Source organism: Momordica charantia, assembly GCF_013281855.1.
Source record: "Momordica charantia cultivar OHB3-1 chromosome 4 unlocalized genomic scaffold, Mcharantia_2.0 BLBB01000004.1, whole genome shotgun sequence".
Lineage (NCBI taxonomy): Eukaryota > Viridiplantae > Streptophyta > Magnoliopsida > Cucurbitales > Cucurbitaceae > Momordica > Momordica charantia.
Genome location: NW_028275162.1, coordinates 13,126,910 through 13,151,052, shown reverse-complemented (window position 1 = coordinate 13,151,052; position 24,143 = coordinate 13,126,910). Strand labels below are relative to the sequence as shown.

The following is a 24,143-nucleotide window of genomic DNA, read 5'->3' as shown; positions in this document are numbered from 1 at the left end:
GCGGCGTGATTATTGGGCGTAACCGTCGGTCCCGAGATTACCGGGTGTAACCGACGGTCCCGAGATTACCGAATGTAACAGTCGCTAGATTAGTGGGACCGCCACCCATAAGTAGAGGACCTCACTCCCCGATCATGTACGATGATTTCTGGCTCCGAACTAAACTTGGAATCCGACCTATACTGACTTGATCGTCGGAGTGCTCACCTTTTTGTGCAGGCCCGCCCAAGTGTTCAGGTCGGTCCGGAGGCCGAGTTCGAGCTATAATCAGGAACACACTGTTGTGCACATCTCTGCATAAACATTTGGCGCCGTCTGTGGGAAACGACTGACAATCTAAGTCATCCCAATTCCTTTAAACCAGCACGCGAGCGAACATGGTTCAACCAGCGAATTCGACTAATACGACAGATCGAAGGACTCTAGCTGCCAGCGATGCCCACCAGAGGGAGGTCGGAGCAGCGGCGGTAGAGGGGCAAGGTCACGACGGCCTAGCAACGGAACCCCTCCGCAGGTCGGCACGGATCACCGCGCCTGCCCTACCGCCTGCGCACCCGAGGACGTCCAAGGCCACCCGTGGCCGAGGTGGGACCTCTAAGAAGGGCGCCCGGGGTCCAGCCCTGGCTCCAACAAGCGAGAACTTTGATGCGCTCCAGAGAGAGATGGAGGCAATGCGCACACAAATGCGCTCCATGGAGGCAATGTATAACGAAATGGTGCTGGCTGCAGGCGTAGGGTCCCGATCTGAAAATCGAGTGACGCGCATGGACGTACGCGAGCAAAGGGGTTCCCACCTCGGCCCAGCCGAGGAAGAACGTCCCGAAGACAACGAGAGTGAGGGGTACACTCGCCAGAGGGGAGACTTCCGTGAGCATCTCAACAGAAAGAGAGGCTCGTCTCTCCGAAAAGGGCAGTCACCATCCCGCTCCCACAGGAGCTCCAACCAGCAGGCTGAATCCTCTCACAATCCCGCGGGGATAATCACAAGGGAGGAGTTCGACCAGCTGAGGGGGGAGCTCGATGCTCAGGTGGAGGCCTTAAAGGCCAAATGTGAACAGAAAGACGATTCACTGAACGATGGCGACTTGGGAGAATCGCCTTTGACCTCGGACGTTTTGGAAGCACCAATCCTTCTGAAGTTCAAAGCTCCTACCGTGAAGCCTTATGACGGGACGAAGGACCCCAAGGACTATGTTGAAGTCTTTGAAGGCCTCACGGACTTCCAAGCGGCATCAGACGCAATCAAATGCCGCGCCTATCAGATCGCGCTTACTGGCAGCGCGCGATTGTGGTACCGGAGACTGCCAGCCAGGTCGATCTCGACCTACTCTCAGCTGAGAAGGGAGTTCCTCGCCCAGTTCTCTTCTCGGCACTATGACAAAAAGACAGCGACCCATCTCGCCACCATCAGGCAGAAGGAGGGTGAGACGCTGCGGGAGTATGTCACCAGATTCCAGGAGGAGCAGTTGAAGGTTGCACACTGCTCCGATGACTCGGCCATGTGCTATTTCCTCACCGGTCTAGCCGACGAAGCCCTCACGGTGAAACTTGGAGAGGAGGCCCCGGCCACCTTCGCCGAGGTGCTCCAGAAGGCGAAGAAAGTCATCGACGGACAGGAGCTCCTCCGAACCAAAACCGGCCGACCTGAACGAAAGATCGGCCGGGGCAGAAGTGGGAAAGATGAAAGGGCAGATCCCAAGTCCAAGGACAAGGGATCCTTCTCCAGCGGCCGAGCTGAGTATCGAATGGCGGAGAACGGACCTACCAGGAGCCGACCTTACGAGCACTTCACCCCAACCACGATTTCAATTTCCGAGATCCTAACGAACATCGAGGATTATGAAATGGAAAAACTACTCAAGCGTCCGGAGAAACTTCGGGGAGCCCCGGAGAGGAGCAACAAGGACAAGTATTGCCGCTTCCATCGGGAGCACGGCCACAACACGTCGGACTGCTGGGAATTGAAGCGCCAAATTGAGGATCTAATTCAAGACGGCTACTTCAAGAAGTTTGTGGGAAAGCCCAGGACCAGCTCAGCAGAGAAAAAGGAAGAGCGAAAGCGTTCAAGGACGCCACGCCGGCGCACCGACCGACCTGCGGTCATCAATACCATTTTTGGAGGGCCAAGCGGGGGTCAATCCGGACATAAAAGAAAGGAGCTAGCCCGTGCAGCCAGGCGCGAGGTGTGCATCATCAGGGAGCAGGGGCCGACCTGCCCAATCACCTTCGACGGTGCAGACTTGGAGGAGGTCCACCTGCCCCACAATGATGCCCTGGTGATTGCTCCCTTGATTGATCATGTGGTGGTCAGGAGAGTGCTGGTAGACGGGGGCGCTTCCGCTAACATCCTGTCCTTACCGACCTACCTCGCCTTGGGCTGGACGAGGTCGCAATTGAAGAGAAGTCCGACGCCGCTGGTTGGGTTCTCTGGAGAATCGGTCATCCCAGAGGGTTGCATCGACTTGCCGGTCACGCTGAGGCAGGACCAAACTCGGGTCACTCAAATGGCCGAGTTCGTGGTAGTTGACGGTAGATCGACCTATAACGCCATATTTGGGAGACCCATCATCCACTCATTTTGGGCCATTCCCTCAACACTTCATCAAATTTTGAAGTATTCCACCCCCAATGGCGTGGGCACGATCCAAGGAGAACAGACCGCTTCGAGGGAGTGCTATGCCGCCGCACTCAAAGGCTCATCGATCTGCGCCCTCGAAACTCTCAGGGATGGGACGCTCGAGTTCGAGGCCGACTTGCCGAGGAAGGAGTTTGCCGCACCCACTGAGGAGCTCGAGCTTGTTCCTCTGCTTAGTCCCGAGAAGCAGGTAAGCATAGGAACCAAGCTGGGGGCCACCGACAGAGAGGAGCTAATCCACTTCCTCAGATCCAACTCGGACGTCTTTGCGTGGTCCCATGAGGACATGCCTGGCATTGACCCGCGAATTATGACGCATCGCCTCAGCATAGATCCATCATTCCGACCTGTGAAACAAAAGAGAAGACCTATAAACAAGGAGAGGAGTGATGTAATTGTTGAGGAAGTTAACAAACTTTTGAAAGCTGAATACATAAGAGAAATTTCGTATCCCGAGTGGCTCTCCAATGTTGTATTAGTTAAAAAATCTAACGGCAAGTGGAGAATGTGCGTAGATTTTACGAACTTAAATAAGGCATGTCCGAAAGATTGCTTCCCACTGCCGAGGATTGATCAACTCGTGGACGCCACAGCCGGGCACAAACTGCTCACCTTCATGGACGCCTACTCTAGGTACAACCAAATCAAGATGCATGTCCCAGATGAAGGTCATATCGCTTTCATAACGGACAAGGGTCTGTACTGCTACAAGGTCATGCCCTTCGGGTTAAAGAACGCAGGAGCGACCTACCAGAGAATGGTGAACAAAATGTTCACCAAGCAGATCGGCCGGAATATGGAAGTGTATGTGGACGACATGCTTGTCAAGAGCAAGCAGTCTAAGTCGCATCTCTCCACCTGGCCGAAGCCTTCGAGGTTCTGAGGGCATATCAAATGAAGCTCAACCCTGCTAAGTGTGCCTTTGGAGTCTCCTCGGGAAAATTCCTTGGCTTCATGGTAAACAACCAGGGAATCGAGGCCAACCCCGAAAAGATTAAAGCCGTGATCGAGATGAAGGCACCTAAAACGCTGAAACAGCTTCAGTGCCTCAATGGCAGGATTGCGGCCCTGAACCGGTTTGTTTCAAGGTCGACAGATAAGTGCCTCCCTTTCTTCAAGGTCATACGAAAAAAAGGGCCGTTTGAATGGACAGCGGAGTGCGAGCAAGCGTTTCAGCAATTGAAGAGCTACCTCTGTTCGGCACCCTTTCTTGCCAAGCCCATGCCGGGGGACAAGCTCTAATTGTACCTAGCAGTGTCTGACAGTGCCGTCAGCTCGGCCCTAATCAGGCAAGAGGAAGCGCGGTAAAACCCGGTCTACTACACAAGCAAGGTTATGACCGAAGCCGAGACTAGATACCCTCAGATGGAGAAGTTGGCTCTCGCTTTGGTCACCTCGGCCCGACGACTTAGACCATACTTCCAAGCCCATACGGTGGTGGTGCTCACTAACTTGCCCCTTAAAAGTATCTTCCACAAGCCGGAAGCTTCCGGACGCCTAATGAAGTGGGCAATAGAGCTAAGTGAGTAGGACATCCAGTTCGAACCCAGAACTGCGTTGAAAGGACAAGCAGCGGCAGATTTCATAGCCGAGCTCACACCACCTTCCGAGTTGAGCGAGTCCGACCTGCCTTGGACAGTCTATGTCGACGGATCCTCCAATGAGAAGGGGTGCGGAGCCGGGGTCCTCTTGCTCGGACCAGGGGGTGAGCGATTTGAGTATGCCTTGCGGTTCAGCTTCCGGACTTCTAACAACGAGGCTGAGTATGAAGCATTTATTGCCGGCCTGCGAATCGCTCGAGCATTGGGGGCCTCTTGTGTTAAGGTCTTCAGTGACTCCCAGCTGGTTGTGAGCCAGATCAAGGACGAATACCAAGCCAAAGACACCCGAATGGAGAAGTATTTGGGCAAGGTCAGATCATACCTCGCCCAGTTTCGAACCTACGAGGTAAGCAGGATTCCGCGAGCAGAAAATTCTAATGCTGACGCCTTGGCCAAGTTAGCATCGGCGTACGAGACCGACCTCGCCAGGTCGGTCCCCGTCGAGATCCTAGATAATCCCTCCATGTTAGAGCCAGAACCGATGGAGATCGGCGCTCCAGAATCCTCATGGATGGTCCCGAACGCGGACTTCATTCGGGGAACTCACCACAGGACCCCAAGGAGCGCAGAAAGTTGGCAAGGCGGGCAGCTCGGTTCGTGGTCCGAGATGGGGCATTGTACCGACGTGGCTTTTCCCTGCCTCTATTGAGATGCCTAACCCCTGAAGAGGGCCTGTACGTCCTCAGAGAGATCCACGAAGGAGTGTGCCGCAATCACTCAGGCGCCCGGTCGCTGTCAGCCAAAGTGATCCGGCAAGGATACTATTGGCCAACCCTCAGCCAGGACGCCAAGAACTTCGTTAGAACTTGCGACAATTGCCAACGCTACGGAACCATAATCCACCAACCTCCCGAGCTGCTCACCCCCATCTCAGCCCCATGGCCATTCGCACAGTGGGGGGTAGATATCATTGGTCCTTTCCCATTGGCAAGGGCCAGACCAAGTTCGCTGTGGTTGCTGTGGATTACTTCACCAAGTGGGCCGAGGCCGAGGCGCTCTTCCGCATAACGGAATCCAGGGTCACGTCCTTCGTATGGACGAATATTATATGTCGCTTTGGTATACCGCATGCCATAGTGACAGACAATGGGAAGCAGTTTGACAATGCCAAGTTCAAAGACTTTTGCAGCAAACTTGGCATAAGTCATCTCAGCTCGTCCCCCGCACATCCGCAAGCAAATGGGCAGGTGGAGGCAGTCAACAAGATCATCAAGCGAGGCATCAAACTTAGACTAGACTCCAAGAAAGGCAGGTGGGCCGAGGAGCTACCAGAGGTTCTGTGGTCGTACCAGACCACCCAACGAGAGTCGACGGGCAAGACCCCGTTCTCCCTGGCCTTCGGCTCCGAAGCTGTAGTCCCGGTTGAGATCGGCATGCCATCTGACAAAGTAGAGCATTACGAGCCTACGACGAATAAGGATGAGCTGCTCTTCAACCTCGATTTGTTGGAAGAAAGAAGAGCAATGGCCCAGCTACGCCTGGCGGAATATCAGAGCAGAATGGCCAGATATTACAATGCCCGCGTTCGACCTCGGGCCTTTTAGGTCGAACATCTGGTCTTAAGGAGGGTCCAAACGCATGTGGGTGCCCTTGATCCGGCCTGGGAGGGCCCGTTTGAGATCAAGGGCATAGTCCGACCTTGGACGTACATATTGGCCGATCTGAAAGGAGACGTCCTCGCGCACCCGTGGAACGCGGAGCACCTGAAGCGTTATTATCCTTGAAATACAAAAGGATTTTCAATGCATCTGTAAATGGGGGCCACGGACTCCCACGCGATCGCATTCCAGCAGTTGGTTCAAATTCAATCCTTCGAAGCCTAAGGGTACGAGGTGCGATGCCAAAACCACTGACGAACTTAAAATTCAAACCTTCAAGGCAAAGGGGCGATGTGGAAAGTTCAAAATGATCAAGCCTCCGAACTTGGGGGTACGAGGAACGATATGAGGAATAGCTACGGACTTAGGATTTTAGCCTTTTTAACTTTTTAAGTTAAGGGTGAAATGTTAAAAATCCAGAGTTGGTGCAATGTATTGAACATCAAGAGATTCAAACTCAAACTTTCAAATTATGTTAATTAAAGGCGCGACCTCAAAAGTAAGAGGTACGAGGTGACATTAGCTGCAGTTCAAAGGAAGAGCAAAGAAAAGAGGTTGCTAAAAACAAAGTAGAAGCAAATGGGAGTCTCTTTATTGAATGAAGAGGAGAGCCAAGGCTTATAGACCTTGCAGCTCTGCCCTGACACTTACAAACAAAAAAGAAAAGGGAGGGAGAACAGCGAAAGGCCTCGTGAAGGATGGTCGTCTAAGAGCCTGCTGGGGGAGCGGCCTCCTGAGTGGAGCCGACCTGGTCCTCTTCGGGATCAGAGTAGTCAGAGTCCAGATCCCTGACATACTGATCCACCAACGCTTGGGGGTTAGGGGTGCCGCCAGGCCCAGACGCCCACTTCTCGGCATACCTCCTTTTCAGACCGCTGAGATCGATCTGAAGGTCGGGCATGTCGGAAGCAATGCCCTTCATGAGGAACTTGAAGCCCGCGTCAGAAAAGTCTTTGGCAAATCCATCGAAGTCAGGATGTTGCCTAAACGATTCCTCCAGCAGGACTCCATTGTTGAGGCGCTCCTTCGCCGTCTCCAGCTCGGCCGTCGCATGCTCCAACTCCTTATCCTTCGCTTCAAGCGCCTGGAGCATATCGTCCTTCTCCTTCAGGAGCTGGAACTTCTCCCTCTCCAAGCCCTTGGTGACAGCGTGGGCAGCTCGGAGTTGGGCCTTGTGCCTGTCCTCCTCCTTCTTCAGCAGCTCGGCCTGAGACTTCACCTCGGCCTTCAAAGTCTCCACCTCAGAGTGAGCCTTCAGCAGCTCATCCTTCATGGTGGAGGAAGCAGCCTCCAAGGCAGCGGAGAACTCCTCTTTCTCCCTCGCTGCCAGAGCTTCCCTCCCATCCAGCTCGGCCTTTACAGCCAGAGCCGATTGAATGGAAGCAACGAACGCTTGAGAAATGGTATAGGGAAAAAGTTAGATCGAACTACGTATTGGGCGAAATCAAGCAAAAATGGGGCACTAGTCTTACCTCGGCGGCGTAGTCGATGGTCCTCTGCAGAACGGACCCAGGGGCGCTCACAAATTTGGACGCCCTCCTTAGGCAGCGGTCCAAACTTGCAGCGGAGATGCGGGACACCTGGTCCCTCACCCCAGAACTTGACGGCTCAATTCTGAACCGCGTCGTCACGTCGGACGTCCCGCCCATCCTGGCCGCAGGATCGTCCACCCGATCTGCGAAACTTGCAGGCAAGACCCTGCAAGCTCCGACCTCCGAGGGGGAGATCGCCTTCTTTTTCTTCCTTCTTCGCTTCAGAGGGGCTTCCTCGGTCTGGGCGTCCACCGCCTCGGTCTGATCCCTGGGGCGCTTCTCCCTTGAGGGACACCCAGAAGACTCCAGCTCGATCACCGCGGCTGGATCTTCCGAGGCAGGCCCTGCCACGACAGGGGTGGCAGGTTTCGAGCTCTGGGCGGCCTCAAGAGCATGGGCTCGGCCCTTGGACTTGCGCTTCACGCCGCTTGCAAATCCGCAAACCATGGCTGCGAGATAAAAACAAGGGTCAACACAAGGTTAGAGGAAAAAAGGGGAAGGCAAGCTCGGCATACCAAGTTCAGAGTTCGGCCTTGAGGATTCAATGGGACGAACTGCATGGTTGTAATCTAGCAGCCCGGACTCAAGCAGCAGTTCGTCAGTGATTACGCTTGTTTACATGCGTAAAAAAAGGGTTTTAGATGCTGTTTTAACAATGTTTCAATTTTGTTTCGGATTTTTCTCGGTCGTTTGAGTTCCAATTCATGCAAAATTCATATATTATGGTTTGTGGTTGGCTTATATTGTATTTATGACATTTTAGGACCATTGGGAAGTGCAAATTAATCAAAAGAACAAAAAGACGAAAAAGAGTTTTTCTTCCAAGTTTGCCCTTAATGAAACGCGTCTTCCAATGCGTTTTGGTGGTTCCAACCGATGCATACGTGTAGAAGAAGTGTTCCACTATCAGTTTGAGCACGATTTGGTCAGTCAAAAGAGTTGGAAATGGGTGATTCACCATCGTTTTAGGACCTACCTAACCAATTCTGCACAGCTATAAATTCCAGCAACTTCTCCACCAAAATCATCAAGCCTTGCTTCCTTCTCTTGATCATTTTTAGTGTTTCTTTGTTGCTTTCTAAGTACTTTTGAGTTGCTTTCATTAGTTGCTTTTGGTTTTTAAATCCCGAGTACTTTACATTCTTTTATTGAGCTTTGTTTTGTTTCCATTTGTACTTAGTTATTTTCTACTTATTCAAATATATAAAAATCTAGCACTTTGCTTATTCTCTCATTGCCTTTACTTTATTTTTAGTTAAGAGAGTTGTGTTTTTGGAGGAAAGAGCACGTGACACTCCCCCTTGCTTGAAAGAGAAGGGCGAAGCTCTCAATCCCGATAAAAACTCTCCGTTAGTTAACTTTTGTTTTTCACACATGCATTCCACATTCAACCATTTTACTTGCTGTATTTTCTTCAATATGTCTTTCTAAATTCCCGTCTCTAGCCCGGTTATGGATAGTTAGCCTTTTATGTCTAAAAAGGGTTGCTAAGAAGTAGTGTTTTTGCTTTCCATTCATTGCTCAACATGTTTTCCCAAAAAGTTAGGATTTAGAGAAGGCCACTGTAAGTCTTAACAAGTCAATACTGAAAAGGTTGCTTATTTGCATTGTCAAGTGGTTAAACCGAGGAGAGGAGCACCTTAGACATAAGGGTTCCGCTTAAGTAGCCTAGACATAGGACCTTAACCCGAGGTTGCGACTATTTCCATCCTAAAACTAAGATATCTCTCATAATAGACATATTAGGGAATGTCTTACGACTTTGAACTTGCTTAGACATAAGTCAAGTGAGAAGCGTAGTCGTTGGTTTCTAAAGTAAAATGCATATTGTCCTTAGCATGTCCTTGATTCTTTGATGGCTAACTTGAAGTAATTCGGGCTAGGTTTTATTATTATAAGTCCAAATCCCAAATCCAAACCATTATTTGTGACCACTTCCCATTTTACAAGAATCACTCATTCCAACATTCACTATTCTTTAAAACTTTAGAGTTTGGAAATTGTTTAGAAGTTCTTGAGGATTGATACTTGGATACTCCGTCCATTTTATATTACTCTGACAGGTGTGCGCTTGCATCTATATAATTGTTACCACGCTTAGCGCGTGCGTTCAGCATAAACGCCCAGTCAGTCAGTCACCAGGGTTCCGACCTTCCTACCCCTCGGAAAGCGCTCCTTGTAGTATTTCAGCGTATCGAAGGAGGCCTGCGTAAGCTCGGGGACTGGTCGGATTGAAACTGCACGAAGACAAAATCCGAGTTAGACCTGAATGACAGAAGAAAATTACGAAAAGTAAGATCTACTCCGTACCTAGGTTTCCAAACCTAGTGGGGACGTCAAAGAAGGAACGACCTGACTCGTCCTTTGCGAGCCATTCCCCAGAAGCGTAGAACCACTTCCTCACCCATCCCTTGATGGAAGTGGGCCCCTTAACTATACCGCCTGCGTCTTTCCTTGCGCACATATAGAACCGACCAGGCTTCTTAGCTATCCTTTTCGCCTCGAAGCACGCGAGGAGATGGTCTACGTCCAACAGCTCGGCCTCCTCACTATCCCGAGCTCGTAGCCAAAAGATGATGGCCAAAGCGAAAATAACACCCCACCCATTAGGGGCCACCTGAGCCGGAGCCAACCCAGTCCGGAAGAGAAATTCTTGGACAAAAGGGTGAAGGGGAAGTCTGAGGTCGTACTCAAACATTTTGAAATAGAGAGTGACCCATCCCTCTGGAGGATTGTCAGCTCTCTCCCCCTCCTCCGGAAGCCTGAGGAGGATGTTCTCAGGGATAGCGAACCCCCTACGAAGGGATCCGAGGTAGTGCTCAGGTATCCTAGGAAGGTATTCCAAACCCTGACCTGAAGTGGAGGCGTCACTATCCTCCCCGTCATCGGAGATTCTAAAGTTTTCTATCTCCTCGAGCTCGGACTCTAACCTACGAGCTAAATCGGATCCTAGGTTGCTGCTAATAGAGGACGACATGGCAATTACGTTCGAAAGAGAGAGGGAAGAGACCGACCTACCAAGGGTTCGAGCTGCCTTCAGATCGAACTCCAAGAATTCAAGGAACGTAAGGTATGATCTGAAGGATTGGGGGCATTTATAGCCCGCTGGAAGAATTTCCCCACCGTACACGTGTAATCAACGAGCGGCAAGGATCCTCTCTGAGATCCGAAGGGTCGGAATATTTGAATATTCCGACGATAAATCTTCCGCGACGGTTGTATTTTCCCACGAATAGGAAGTCGCCACGTGTCCAAGACAAGTCGAATGAACTTCTGTGCCAGGTCGAGATCGGACCAGACAGAGAGGGGGCCAATGTTTGGAGAAGGGAATACCCTGGACACGTGGAAGACCCCCATTGATGCTCCAAGATGGCTCATGAGTCATGCCCAGCTCGGATAGCCGAGATGGCCGCCACCAACGCCGAAAAATGCTAAGTATGAGGGCCGAGGTGAGCCTGGCCCAGGTCTGACCTACCGGGGAGCTCGGTAGGGACCGAGATGAGCAACTGTCTGCCGCGTGATTATCAGGCGTAACCGTCGGTCCCGAGATTACCGGGTGTAACCGACGATCCCGAGATTACCGAATGTAACAGTCGCTAGATTAGCGGGACCGCCACCCATAAGTAGAGGACCTCACTCCCCGATCAGGTACGATGATTTCTGGCTCCGAACTAAACTTGGAATCCGACCTATACTGACTTGATCGTCGGAGTGCTCACCTTTTTGTGCAGGTCTGCCCAAGTGTTCAGGTCGGTCTGGAGGCCGAGTTCGAGCTACAATCAGGAACACACTGTTGTGCACATCTCTGCATAAACAAATATGATTTAAATATTAATTAATTTAATTAAATGTGATTTAATTAAATTATATTTAATTAATTAATTAATTAATTCAATAAGATTTAATTAATTATTAATTAAAGTAAATATAATTATATATATATATATAGATTTGTTAATTATGGTTTTTACCATAATTAACAAATCCACCACTACCGAGCATTTTTGCTCGGAAATGGAACTCCCAACCTCTCTTCTCCCTCATTGGTTAAAAACACAGAGAGTCTGTGTTTTTCGTATTGGTTCATTTGTCCCGATAGAACAAACCTCTTTCTCACAATTCATTTCCCTGTTTCCCCTTCTCCAAGAGTAAAGATCTCACCATCTAGCTTCTTATTCTTGGAGTCATAGTTAGGTAACTACATAGTGGTTTCAATCACGCATTCGGGAACATTGTTCGTGCTATCACAAGATCCATGCTCAGGGAAGAACATTTGTGAACGGTTTTCAAATGTATGTAAGAGGCTTAACCTCTACCTTTTAATAGAACCGTTCTGTTATTAAAAACCAGTTTGGTATCTTTTCTTAACCGAGTCGAATCACAAGCGATCAACCGCTTCCGCTGGATATTCGTTCCCTTCAGTTTGATCCCCGCTGCAATTGATCATGGAGTTCTTATTTATAAAAATTTTCAGGACAGTATTGAGACGCTATGGACAGCGTCCCAATGATGTACCCTAAATGCTGGCAAAAAATGAGCGTTGGCGTCGTAGCATCGAAACGCTAGAAGTAGCGTCTCAATGCTACCCCATCTGGTCTTCTGGTCCAAATTATGTTGTGGGGCCTTCTCTGCTTGTTCGGGCTATGGCTTATCACTCTATTTGATCAATTAGATGTCCTAGTGCTTCTTGATACCTTATTTCTACAAAACAACATTCATGCTTGTAAATTTATCATAAAGAAATAGAAACTAACAATTAATTCCATTATAATTATAATAAAATATAGCCTAGATCGGAGGCTATCACTCTCGTCCTCTTTAAATTGGGGAGTTTTGCCACCTCTAAACTTCATCCACCCGTTGCTTATTGTATTCAATGAAAATTATGGTGCCTCTGGTAGCAACCCCATTCACGTCGACATTATATTGGAGGGTGATCCCTCTTCTATGGATGAGCACCATTCTGAGGGAGGGAGGGTCAGCTCCCAAAGTGATGACTGGTACAACCCAATCAAACACTAGTATCCGGACTGGGAGAAGGTCCAAAGGAGGAGGGCTGTGGAGGAAAAGGAAGAAGAATAGGGGAAGGACGACAGAGAAGGGGCCTCTTTAGTTGATACTTCGATGATGAAGACTATGTGGACCCCGCTATACGTGACCCTAGACTCCTCTGTTCCTCACCCTTCTTAGCAAGGAGGAGGTCATTGTCAGGATATTCGCGCTTGAGGAAGAGCTCTGCCAGGAGATGAGGGAATGGGCGGAGGCTGAGGCTCATCGTCAATTTATAGTGGCGACGGCTGAGGAGTGCCTTTAAGGGACACAAGCAACGGAGAAAGCCTACAACGACCTGTTGTGCCGAGTGAGGCGCTTCGAGAAGAAGTTTGGCCCCTCTAAGCCTAGTACTTAGGTGTAGGTCTCCTTCTTTGTTCTTTTTTCTTACTTTTTTTCATCCATTGTAATTACAGGTGGCTTCAGCCGCCACTTTTTTTTGTAATATGAGGGGCCTTTAGTCCCCTTACGTTTAATGAAGGCTTCCCTTTTACGATCATCACTTTGTACGCATTTTTTTTTTGCATGGTATTGCTTTCGCCTTTCTTTGTATCCATATAACTCATAGCGATAGTTCCAATGCAGCTTGTGGTGCGTGTGGACAAATTTACACCTAGTTCCGGCTGATCCACTGTGTTGTCATTGGCCTTCAGCTTGTGTTGTCATTGGCCTTGATCCATCTGTCATAGGTATCCCAACTAGTTCGGGCTGCATTAGGTGTGGGAGCCTGAGGACACTTCTCAGTTAAGACGAACCTAAGATCATCTACCACGAGTATCGTGTTAAGGTTCGTTTTCTATTGTGTGTAATTTTCGCTGTTAAGTTTTTCGGTGGCAAGTAGGGCCATAACGGAAGTAGACATGCTGAAATACAAACAAATCTATATTAGATACTTGCACTGCCCATTAAAAATCCAATCAGTTTTAGCAAAAAGTAATAATGTACCCTATCAATCAAGATTATTTTTGCGACGATGCTTAACTGATTTAGAGCAACAACTACCATGGGGCTGTCAGCTACTCGTTCACTAAATTGAGACATTCTCAACTAAATATTACACGAGAATAACTCTTATTCCTATAACATTTAGTCTCTGTTTGTTTGGTCAAGAAGTTACTAACAAACTTAATAACTTCTCGTAAGTGCGACCCGCCATTTTCAGACCCATAGGTCCGCCCCAATAAGCCTGCCGTAAGGAAGGACAAATATTGGTGCAAAACCTAAGAGACCTTATTTATTTATGGAGTTCGCCTTGATTTTGATTTCATACAACAGACCCTCCGTAGGGGTGGTTGCTTCAGGACGACACGCAGGCCGTGTCTGAAACCTCACGTTGCAAACCAATGGAAGAGACCGTAGGATGTGTTGTCACACGTCCTTCTCCTACTTACTATAAATACTTTATCCATTCACCTTGTTAATTAACCATGCAAACACCTTACGTAGGGAGGCCGCGCCCAAGGCGACACGAGGCCGAGCATGGAACTCACAGTGTGAACTTATACGGAGAACGTGAGGGAAGAATGTATATTGTAACGCCCCGCGTTACTCAGTTCAACGTTACCCTCGAGTCCCAGGGGTTCTTTCTTAGAAATTATCTTAAATTAATTTAATTGCTCTATGTCAGTTATTTTGAACTATTGTGGTAATTGTTGTGAGTTATTAGTTTTTACGTATGTAATTAATTGTTGTTGACAGAGAGTTTATTTTCCGTGGCACTTATCTTGAGTCGTTGGGCTGATTGCTTATTTCTATTAGTTGAACTAATTAAGTATAGGAAGGTAAGAACTAGAATTGTAATCCTCTGGGTTCGTGGGCTTGTTTTCTTTCAACAAAATTATTGGTTAAGTGGGCCTTCCTAAAAGCCCGAATTTTATCCAAGGATAGTGCCATGTGTTGGGAAACAAATCCCTAAATCCCCTAACTCTTTGGAAACTAAAACAAAAAGGGGAAAAGGGAAAAGAAACCCTAGCCCCCTCCACCTTCACGTGTGCCCTTCAAGGAAAACAAGGCTTCATCAACCTTGTCCTGTTTCACGACGACCGCCAGCGGCCCTCCGGCTAACCCACTCTCTGACGGTCTCACCCAGCACGTCACGGCGACCCAACCCACAGCAGCAGGTGCGACAGACTGTTCGGGACAGCAGCGTGCAGCGGGCGGTGTTTCCGTTCGTGACAACGGTGTGCGGCGGTGATAGCAGTTTTTTTTTATGTGTTCGGCGACTACCCACGTCGGTTAACAGCTCGATCTATGCAACCCACACCCCACCGAGTTAGATTTAAGCTACCCGCACATGAACGAAATCGTTTTTGGTGGTAACGAAACATTCAAAACACCTTAGAATTAGTTTCGATGGCTGGAAATTTCTATTTTAATTGTTGTTTTTGTCTCTTGGTGCTTAGGTGTTGAATCGACACATGTTTTTGCAAGCCCAGCAGTGTGTAAGTAGTACCAGGGGGTGTGTGTGTGAGTGATTGTGTGCTGAATACATTAAATGAGTCCTTGCGTTGTTGTCCGCGTTAATCTAGATTTGAATGTCTGTTTTCATTAGTTCTGGCCGACTTTATGTTGTTGAGTTAAGTTTGGAAAAATGGATAATATTATATTTGACAACGTTAGACTTGGTCATGCTTAAATGTTGTCTGCTGTTGCTGAGCTTTGTTAGTTGGGGTTGGCTAGAATGTTGTGAAGCATCTGTTGGATTTTATGTTTCTAAGTGTGACTGCTGTGTCAATGTTCCTGAATATGTTGGACGGTCTCTTAAGTTCATCCCTAGTTGAGTAATATGTACAGGTTACTGAGGATTCTTTTGAAATTAACTATGTACATAAGCCATACATTATACTTGTTGATTGTAATACGATGGTCTTGTCGCATCTGTTGTGTGGTAGAAAGTGGTGTGTTGTGCTAAACGTATGAGTAGAATGTTTGACATTATGAGAAGACTGATTGTGGTTACTATTGTCTAGTTATAAGCAGTTGGATTTTCCTTGTTGTGGAGGTTGTTGTGACTAGCAGGATGTGATATCGTGAGCTGTAACCCCTGTTGAAAAGTAGGAGTGTGAACGTCACTGTTGGTTTGTGACGGATAGGATGTTGGATGAGTGTTAGGGCCCCGTGAGTAGAAGGTCGGGGTCTGATACGTCTCTGTGGGGTGTCGATGCTCCAGGTACAAAAGGTCCGGGGTCGATACACCAGTTTTGGTAGAGAAGAGTGTTGAGGCTCCAGGTACAAAGGGTTGAGGGTCGGCATGATGAGTCTAATTGGGACTAAGTATTGGGTCTATACGTGGTGGTGGCCAAGGACCAATACGTTAAGTAGTCGTCGAGGACCTTGGGGATAAATGTCAAAGACCGATACACAGTTCAAGTACCTTGGGGATAAATGGCGAGGTCGAACACTAAGTTCCATGGAGGAGTGTCGGGGTCTTGGGGATAAACGTTAATAGTCGATACGACTCGAGGAGTTAAACTTGGAGGACCTTGGGGATAAATGGCAAGGTCGAACACCAAGCTTCGAAAGAGCGATGTCGGTACCCTCGACTGTGGTGATGACGTGGAGAAGGTTTGACCGAGGAGGGACCACTAGCTGCGTTTTGTCTAGGATAGCTGGGTTGTGGTTTCATTGCTAGTAGCGTTAAAGACTTATTGCTAGTGGTGTACTAGGTTTTGGTTGACTTATGGGACGTTCTCCCTTATTTCATACTTTTTGGACAAGTTGTTATTTGTGCTGATTATATTTAGTATTTGAACCTATAGTGTATTTAGAATTGCAGAAACAAATAATTGTCCGTTTCTTATTTGGATTATTAGCCACTGAGGCACATATGCATTTCTAGGATTCGGTTGTTTTTCTGTATTTGGATTATTAGCCACTGAGGCAAATATACGTTTCTAGGATTCATTTGCCTTCTTTATTTGGGTATTAGCCACTGAGGCAAATATGCATTTCTAGGATTCGGTTGTGATAGACACCCCACGGGCCTTCTCCTCATGTTTCTTTAATGGAAAAAGGGTGAATAGTTATTATAGCAACGGTACTCCATTCTATGTAGTGAAATTGGGGGGCGTTACATATATATATATATACCACATATATCTCATATACTTGATATATTTTATATATACATATAATCCTCCCACTTAGTATTTTACAACTTAGGGTTATTACTTAGTTAATTATCAAGCTAAATGAAATTATCTAAGTTTATTAGTGTGCCCAATATAACTTTTATATTGGATTTTTTTAACACTTAATGTTTTAGATCATTAAATACTTTAATCAACTAACCACATTATTGCATGCAATAAAATATTGACTAATTCAATCCCCAAGTTGATTCCCAGGTAGAGGTGTTCCCTTATGGTCAGCTTAAGCACCTCAACCTAGATAGAACCTTCCTTAGACAAGGTTCCGTTATTGGCAATATTTTATATTAACCTTTTATTTCGACGTTTTAAACCTATTTAAAACCAAAATAAAAAGTATACGACCTAGAATTTAATCAACTTCAAACCCCTTTAAAATTAATTATTGAAGACCTAGAGTTTTCATGCAATTCTTGATTATAGACTTTAATTTCTATTCACCAAACTTATAACACTTATAAATTTAAAGAAATTTAAACTATAATCATACACCAATGACATATATAAATATAACATTTATATTTACCAAAGTAATGACATGCTCAATACAACTTTATTTTCATCTAATTAATACAACACTTATATTAATTAATCATCAAAATAAATCATGCTATCATACATTATAATTATTATATGGAATGATGCATGAACATGCTTAACATATGGTGAGATTTTAAACTATATGACATACTTTATGCAACATATACAACTAATTAAGTATACATTCAAAATGCATAATAATTAAATAGCCAAATAGACCGGTTTTTTGCTTCCTATAAGAAATGAAACAAAAAAAAAACAAAAAAAATTATAAAACCCGGCGTCTAGGCGGCAGAGCCCCGCACTGCAGCGCAGCGCTTAGGTACTACCCCCACTACTACAGGCCCGAGCTCTCGAATTTGTACAGTTCTAGCAGCGCCTAGGGCTGCTGTTTAGTGCCTAGGCGCCACTGCCCAGCGCCGAGGCGCTTTCCACTCGGTTTCTCTAGTTTTTCTTCACTTCTCTGGTACTCTTTCACAGCAATTCCTTGCCACGAACGACACGAACTTACAAACTCAACTTACAGGATTAAACGCCCAAAACAATGGGCTTTTACATTGATCGAATCAATAAAAAAACTGTAAATCTAATGCGAAAAACCGAAAACATCTATTTGCAAACCACATATATCAAATGTATAGAAACACCCATCATTCTTTTCCTTATTATTCAAAACAATATCGAAAGCAGAGCCTAGGCTCTAATGCCAATTGAAGGAATCGTATCCCATAGCGGAAACGCGCGAACGCATGTGCTTCGATGTTGTCTTAGAATTATAACAAAGAAAAATCATATAAGCATGAATAGAAGGAAGTTAGTGACACATACCTTTGTAGACACCTCTTCAATGTAGACACCAACGCCACCACAAAGTCTTCCTCGCTATCCTCTGGAATTTAAGAACTTGATTTTTTGGAACTGTCTTATAATTGAAAGGAAATTGATAGGTTGAGAGAGCGGTTTTCAACTGGCGACCGAGAAAGACTAAAGGAAATGGGAGAACCTCTCTTTTTATAAGGGAGGAACACTCACCACGCGTTTTCCTCCCACTTTTCCTTTCTTTTTTTTCTCCTGTTTTTATTTTTTTATTTTCTTTTATCTTAACTAAAACAATTTTAATTAAAATAATAAATAATTAAATCTAATTTAATTAATTATAAAAAAGAATTATTAATTTAATTGAATTAAATCTAATTTAATTTAACCAAATTAATATATCATATTAATTTAATTAAATCATATTTAATTAAATTAAACTTAAATTAATCAACTATTGTAACGCCCCGCGTTCTCTGACTCGTTTATTTTAAGAGATAAATAGTGTCTTTGGATTTTTCCTAAGTTGATAACTTTAATTCTTGGATTTTCTAACTTTGAAATTCTAATTTTTGGCTAAATTAGAATTATGTTTAATTTCTTTGGATTAAGATAATTTAAGTTCTCAACCTGTGTAGGAGATTTTTAGTTAAATTCTAAATTCACGAGTTTTAGGATTTTCCTTCCTAAATTCTACTTTTCTTTGAATTATTATTCTTGGGTTTTAAAGTTTAAGTTAACTATTTTATTTCGGATTTTTTTTGTGGGGTTTATTTTCATTTCTAAAGTATAATTATTGGGCTTTTGTTTTGGGTCATTGTGTATTTAGTTGGGCCACCTTCAAGAATAAGATGTGGGTTTTTTTTTTGTTTAATTGTAGAATAAATAAAATAAACAAAAGAAAAGGAGGTTAAAACAAACCCTAGGTCTTCTTCTTCTTCTTCTTCTTCTTCTTCACCCCCCCACCCCAGCCGCCGGCCTCCCCTGTTTTTCTTTCTCCGGCGACGACCCACGGCAACAGTGGTGATCGGTGGCGCTTCTCCATCCGGCGAACCCGTAGCAGCAGCGGCCGGCGTCTCCTCGAACCCAGCCGGCGGCGGCGCTCGAAGAACCAACGGTGACAGCGCACAGCGGCTCCGGCGGCGCGAGCTTCATCCTCGGGTGTTCCACAGCAGCTACGCCCAGATCCGACGATTTGTGGCGGCATGGTATCTCGAGAAGCAGCAGCAGCGTCAGGCGTCGATTCGTGGTGAGATTTCCGGCGGCCCGTGGCCATGCGCGCTCCGACGACCACCCACAGCCCCGATCTGTGGCATTTGCTTCCCCTCGACGACTTTAGACGCTTACCCACACTTGTTCGAAGTTCGTTTCGCTGTACCCACCCCTATTTAGACTCAAGCCAGCATTACCCATCACGTTTGACATCGAAACAGCAAGCATAAGGACATTCAAACTCAGTTTTGGACGCCCGAACCTCCTCGTCGTCGACCCACTCCTTACCCAAGAGGTTTTGTAGTGAGATAGTAGGTAACAGATCATCTAAACTCACTTTCGATGCAAACTAAGTGTTTTTAACATGAATTCTAATCGAGTTTGGTTTGCTTTTGGATTTAGGAACCCTTCGGTGAACTTGGTAGCGCATTAGAACTTTGTTGTAAGTAGTTCTTACTTGGGGGATGTTTGTTGATTGAATATGTATGAATTGTGTGGTGCTTTCGGTGTGTTTATTATTTATTAATATGTAAGTTAATAGGTGTTATTGAGATGGTTTCGTGCTTAACTTTGCTATACTTGAATATCTCATTTATTTAGAGTTTGTTGGGCATCATTTGAGGACTTCTAGTTGTTATTGTTGGGTTGCATCCTTGTTGTTTCATTTGTTCCTTTCCTTTTACATATTAGGAAAATATTTGGTGTCATGATTATTGGAGGTGCCTTGAGAGTTGCTGCTCGGTATGGTTGAAAGTGATTAAGCTTTGTTGTTTAAAAGTATGTCTTGGGATTGAACATGCACGTGATAGTTTTATGTTATTTAGTTTATGTTTGCTTAGTTGGAAGCTACGGGATTATTTTCTTGTTTTGTACGATGAAGAGCATGTTGGATAATTGTGTTTTGATTAGATGTGTGAATGGCTTGTCGATGCATTTGAAAGATTGGAATTGGTGGCCTATCGAGTAATGAAAAGTAAGTCGACGAGGGGCGGGTGCGTGCGTTGATGTTTATTATTTGGTTGTCGTTGTGTTGTTTTATGATGTTTAATATTGACTTCCAAACGTTATTGTGCAGTGTAACTTTTGTTTATGTTGGTTTATGTGCCTGAGTAGTGTTGCATGTCCGTCGGTGATAATAGTGGAAATTTTGTATTGTTGAGCTGCTGAGATCTGATGTGGAATGATGTATGTTGCATGGAATGCTCGTTAAAGTGGACTTATTGTGGAGATGTTGTTGTCTGAATTTTGCATAAGATGTTTGACGTGTCTGATGTGTTTATTTATGTCTAGCAATGCTTATTGAATACTGATGTTGGATGATTTCTTCGAATATTGGATATTAAATGTTTGGATGAATTGTGTTGGGCGTGTTCTTAAAAGTTTTCTGAACCGCTATGTGAAATGTATGTTATGTGAAGCATGCCATAGGGTTATTTGTTGAAGCTTTTGTGTGCTCTATGTTGTGATCAGGTTGGTTGCTGTCAAACTTTGTGTTTTGAGATCTGTGATGCATTGAAATCATACTAGTGGTTGTGTCGTGATGGGTGTTGTGGTGGTTGCTGTTATTAGGGAAGTAGTATTGAAATCTTGGTTGGAGGCTAGAAGTATTATGTGGAGTTATGAAAGTTATGAAGTGAATGGGTGAGTGTCAAGGCCTCGGGTATAAATGGTCGAGGGCTGATACGTCACTAATTGGGTATCGAGGCCTCGGGTATAAATGGTCGGGGGTCGATGCGAGGAGTCTTTCGAAAGGAGAACTATTGGGGCCTTGGGTATAAATGGTCAAGGGCCAATAGATTGTAAGACATCGAGGCCTCGGGTATAAATGGTCGAGGGTCGATGCAGAGTTCCAGGCCTTGAGTATAAATGGTCAAGGGCCAATAGATGGTGAAGTCATCGGGGCCTCGGGTATAAATGGTTGAGGGCCGATGGAGCAGTGTCGGGGCTCTGGGTATAAATGGTCAGGGGCCGACTCTACTCGAAGGAGTTAACTGTGAAAGGCTAGAGTAGCTGTGATAAGCGTAGAGGTACTTGAATGTTAGGGAGACTAGAGGTTAGCACTGGAAGTTAATGTGTTCCTGGTAGTGGTTGTCACTGAATTTTATAGAATGTGTCTATGTTTGAATGCATGATGTGATGAAAAGCATGACTGTGAATGTTTCATGATTTGGTTGAGCATAATGTGTGTGTGTTGATCCTTTAATAAGCATGACACGTTGTTCCTTGATAAGCATGTTGTTTGTGTGTGACCCTGCAGATAAGGGCTGCTTACTGAGTACTGTGGTTGTACTCATCCCTCTTTTCCCCTCCAGTTTGCAGGTATCGAGCTAGCTCTTGGGACGGTGATGGCGAGGAGGAGGCTTGATCGGAAGGACCATTAGCTATGCTGTGTACAATTAATTTCTTTTAGTTAGGATAGTTGTGGCCATTTGATGTTGTAGTTGAGTTGGTAGTGGCTGGTTTTGTTTAGTTTTATTGTCTAAAGGATGTTGGAAGGTTGCCGATTCATTATTCTTTTAGAGCATTAATTTTGTTAGCATCTTGAACTACGGGATTGTAATCTATTTAGGATATTTATGAATACATTTCTTTAAGTTGATTGTACTTGAGTTAGCTTTTGCTTCATTGCCATTCGAGATGTTAATTTTCATTTAGTGGATGGTTTATAGTTAGTAAGGTTTCCTTGAAGGGTTTGGTTAATGTGAAGTCGGTATTAAATGGTTTATCTGTATAGGATTGAGTTTCTCTTAAAACTTTAGTGTTGTTGTTCTAATTGTTCAAGCTCTCGTGAGTGTGGGAAATCAGAGTAGCGTAGCAGAAGCGTGGTAGTTTTGTTGCTTAGTATTGTTGTGAGGAAAATTCTCTTGTTTATGCGAAAATTTTAGGTAAGCTTAGTAACGGTCCTTGTTTGGAAATGGTGAAATTCCTGGGGCGTTACAACTATATTAGAATCAAATTCTAATATCCATCTCTCTCTCATAACTTTGAATCAAATTCAAAATTAACTTTATATTATAATGTATCAACATATATTATATTAATTGCATTTCATATAATTAACTTGAATTCTCTTTAACTAATTTGAATAGTTCAAATTTTTTTCAAGACTAACTATTCCTAAATATCCTTTATGAGCTAGCAATGGGACCTAATGGACCTATAGATCGGAAGCTGCAACGATACAAAATTAATTGATTAAACCAATTAACCATATTGGTCAACATTCATTAACTGTTGGTCACTCCACTAAAGACTCACAGTTGTACTCTACTCACTATAGAATATTTTGCGTCCATGGATTTGGACCATTAACGGTAAGTCAATCCTTCACGAGTGTTCTTAACCACAGCTGGGTCAAATTATCGTTTTACTCCTGAGTTACATCTTATACCTTAAGTACAGCTGATCTTCTAATGAACAACCCGGTTATGGTCCAACCAATAATCGGAAGTCCCTCTCGGGCCAGTGAGAGGGTGGGGCCTATGTTTAAGTCTCGGAGTCAACACTCAAGAGAACACTCATCTACTTACCCGGAAGTCAGGAAGGAGTGAATTTCATCTTGTGTAGTTATGTTCCCAGCTCCCCACTCGGTCTCGTCCCCAAAATGATAGGCATATTGAGTCGACGACTCGAGCCACTTTCACCCATACAAATCAAAGGACGAGCCCTAATAGGCAGGAGTTCATAACTCACTCAAGATTGAGATCGAGTTACCTGGTCATCCTATTGAAATATTAATCTATTAGCTAATGGTGTTATAGCTAAAGATTAATTATTTCATGATACGGACTTATTCAAACTCATTGTATAGGATACCTTCACTCGCATGTCTCTACACGAACGACCTGGATCAAGTCATTTGTAACTATTACAAAGTGGGTCGTATCCTTAGTGTTACCAAGATAATGTACTCGACCTTATCCATATACTATTGAACCTTTAGGTTACTACTAGAACATTATCCACATATATATCAAATATATACTGTATATATATATACTGTATATCAAGTACATACATTGTATATTAAATATATAGTGTATATCTGTTATATATCGTTCCAGTTACATGACGTAACCTCGGATGTTAGTTTATTAGATTTGAGTTAATGCAATTCTATCAATAACAACTTTATTGAATGAATATTTGTTTTATGTTTACAAACCACGAGTTTAGCACATAAAACACAACAAACTCCCACTTGAACTAAACTCTAGTGGGGTGTACAAAAGCTAAAAGCAAAAGTGGTGTTGGCTTTTTGGCCCTTAATCTCAAATTAATTAATTAATGTTTTGATGATAACAAACTTAATTTTGTTATTTGACAATTTTATTGTTTTGAAGTATCCATAGTGTAGAGCTCGAAATAAGGATTCCAACAGTTTTTGAATTACCCAAATCGGAGCTCAAACGAAGAAGTTATTGCCGAATCAAGTTGAAAGGATAAATTCCCGAAGTGAATGATGTGGCAATTAAATCCTACATGGACGAATAGAGGAGGACATGTGGCGAGTCAAAAATCTTAATTTACAAATGAAAATGAAAAGAAGAAAAGAAGAATTTTTTTTTAGTTTATAGAAAGAATGAAAAGAGAAAAGAAAAGGAGAAGAAAAGAATTAAAAAAAGAAATTAAGTTACAACGGTAACTTAAAAAAGAAAGAAAGAAAGAAAGAAAGAAAGAAAGAAAGAAAGAAAGAAAGAAAGAAGAAGAAGAAAAAAAAGGGCGTTGAAGAGCCGTTAGAGAGAGAGAAAAAAATATATTTATTATTATTATTTTATTATATTATATTTTTAAAATCATTTATTATTTTATTTAATTAAATCTCAACCTTTGATTTTCAATCATTAAAGATCTAATGGCTCAAATTCAATTTTGATATCAAATTTATTTTCAACTTTTCCTCACCTATTTAAACCCCACTTCTTTCAACATTTCATACAACTCATTCTCTCCCAATTTTCTCCCCAAATTTCTACATAGTTAATCTCTCTTCAAAGCTTTAATTTTTGTTC

At 44.5% G+C, this 24,143-nt stretch overlaps 1 long non-coding RNA gene across 1 annotated transcript; it reads left to right on the top strand.

Annotated features, from left to right (window-relative positions):
• The first annotated feature begins 17,265 nt into the window (after nt 1-17,265).
• On the top strand, nt 17,266-21,744 carry LOC148211853 (uncharacterized). The gene is made up of 3 exons (XR_015790176.1): nt 17,266-19,446; nt 19,534-19,573; nt 21,444-21,744. It is a non-coding gene; the product is annotated as an uncharacterized LOC148211853 (long non-coding RNA).
• The last annotated feature ends 2,399 nt before the right edge of the window (nt 21,745-24,143 follow it).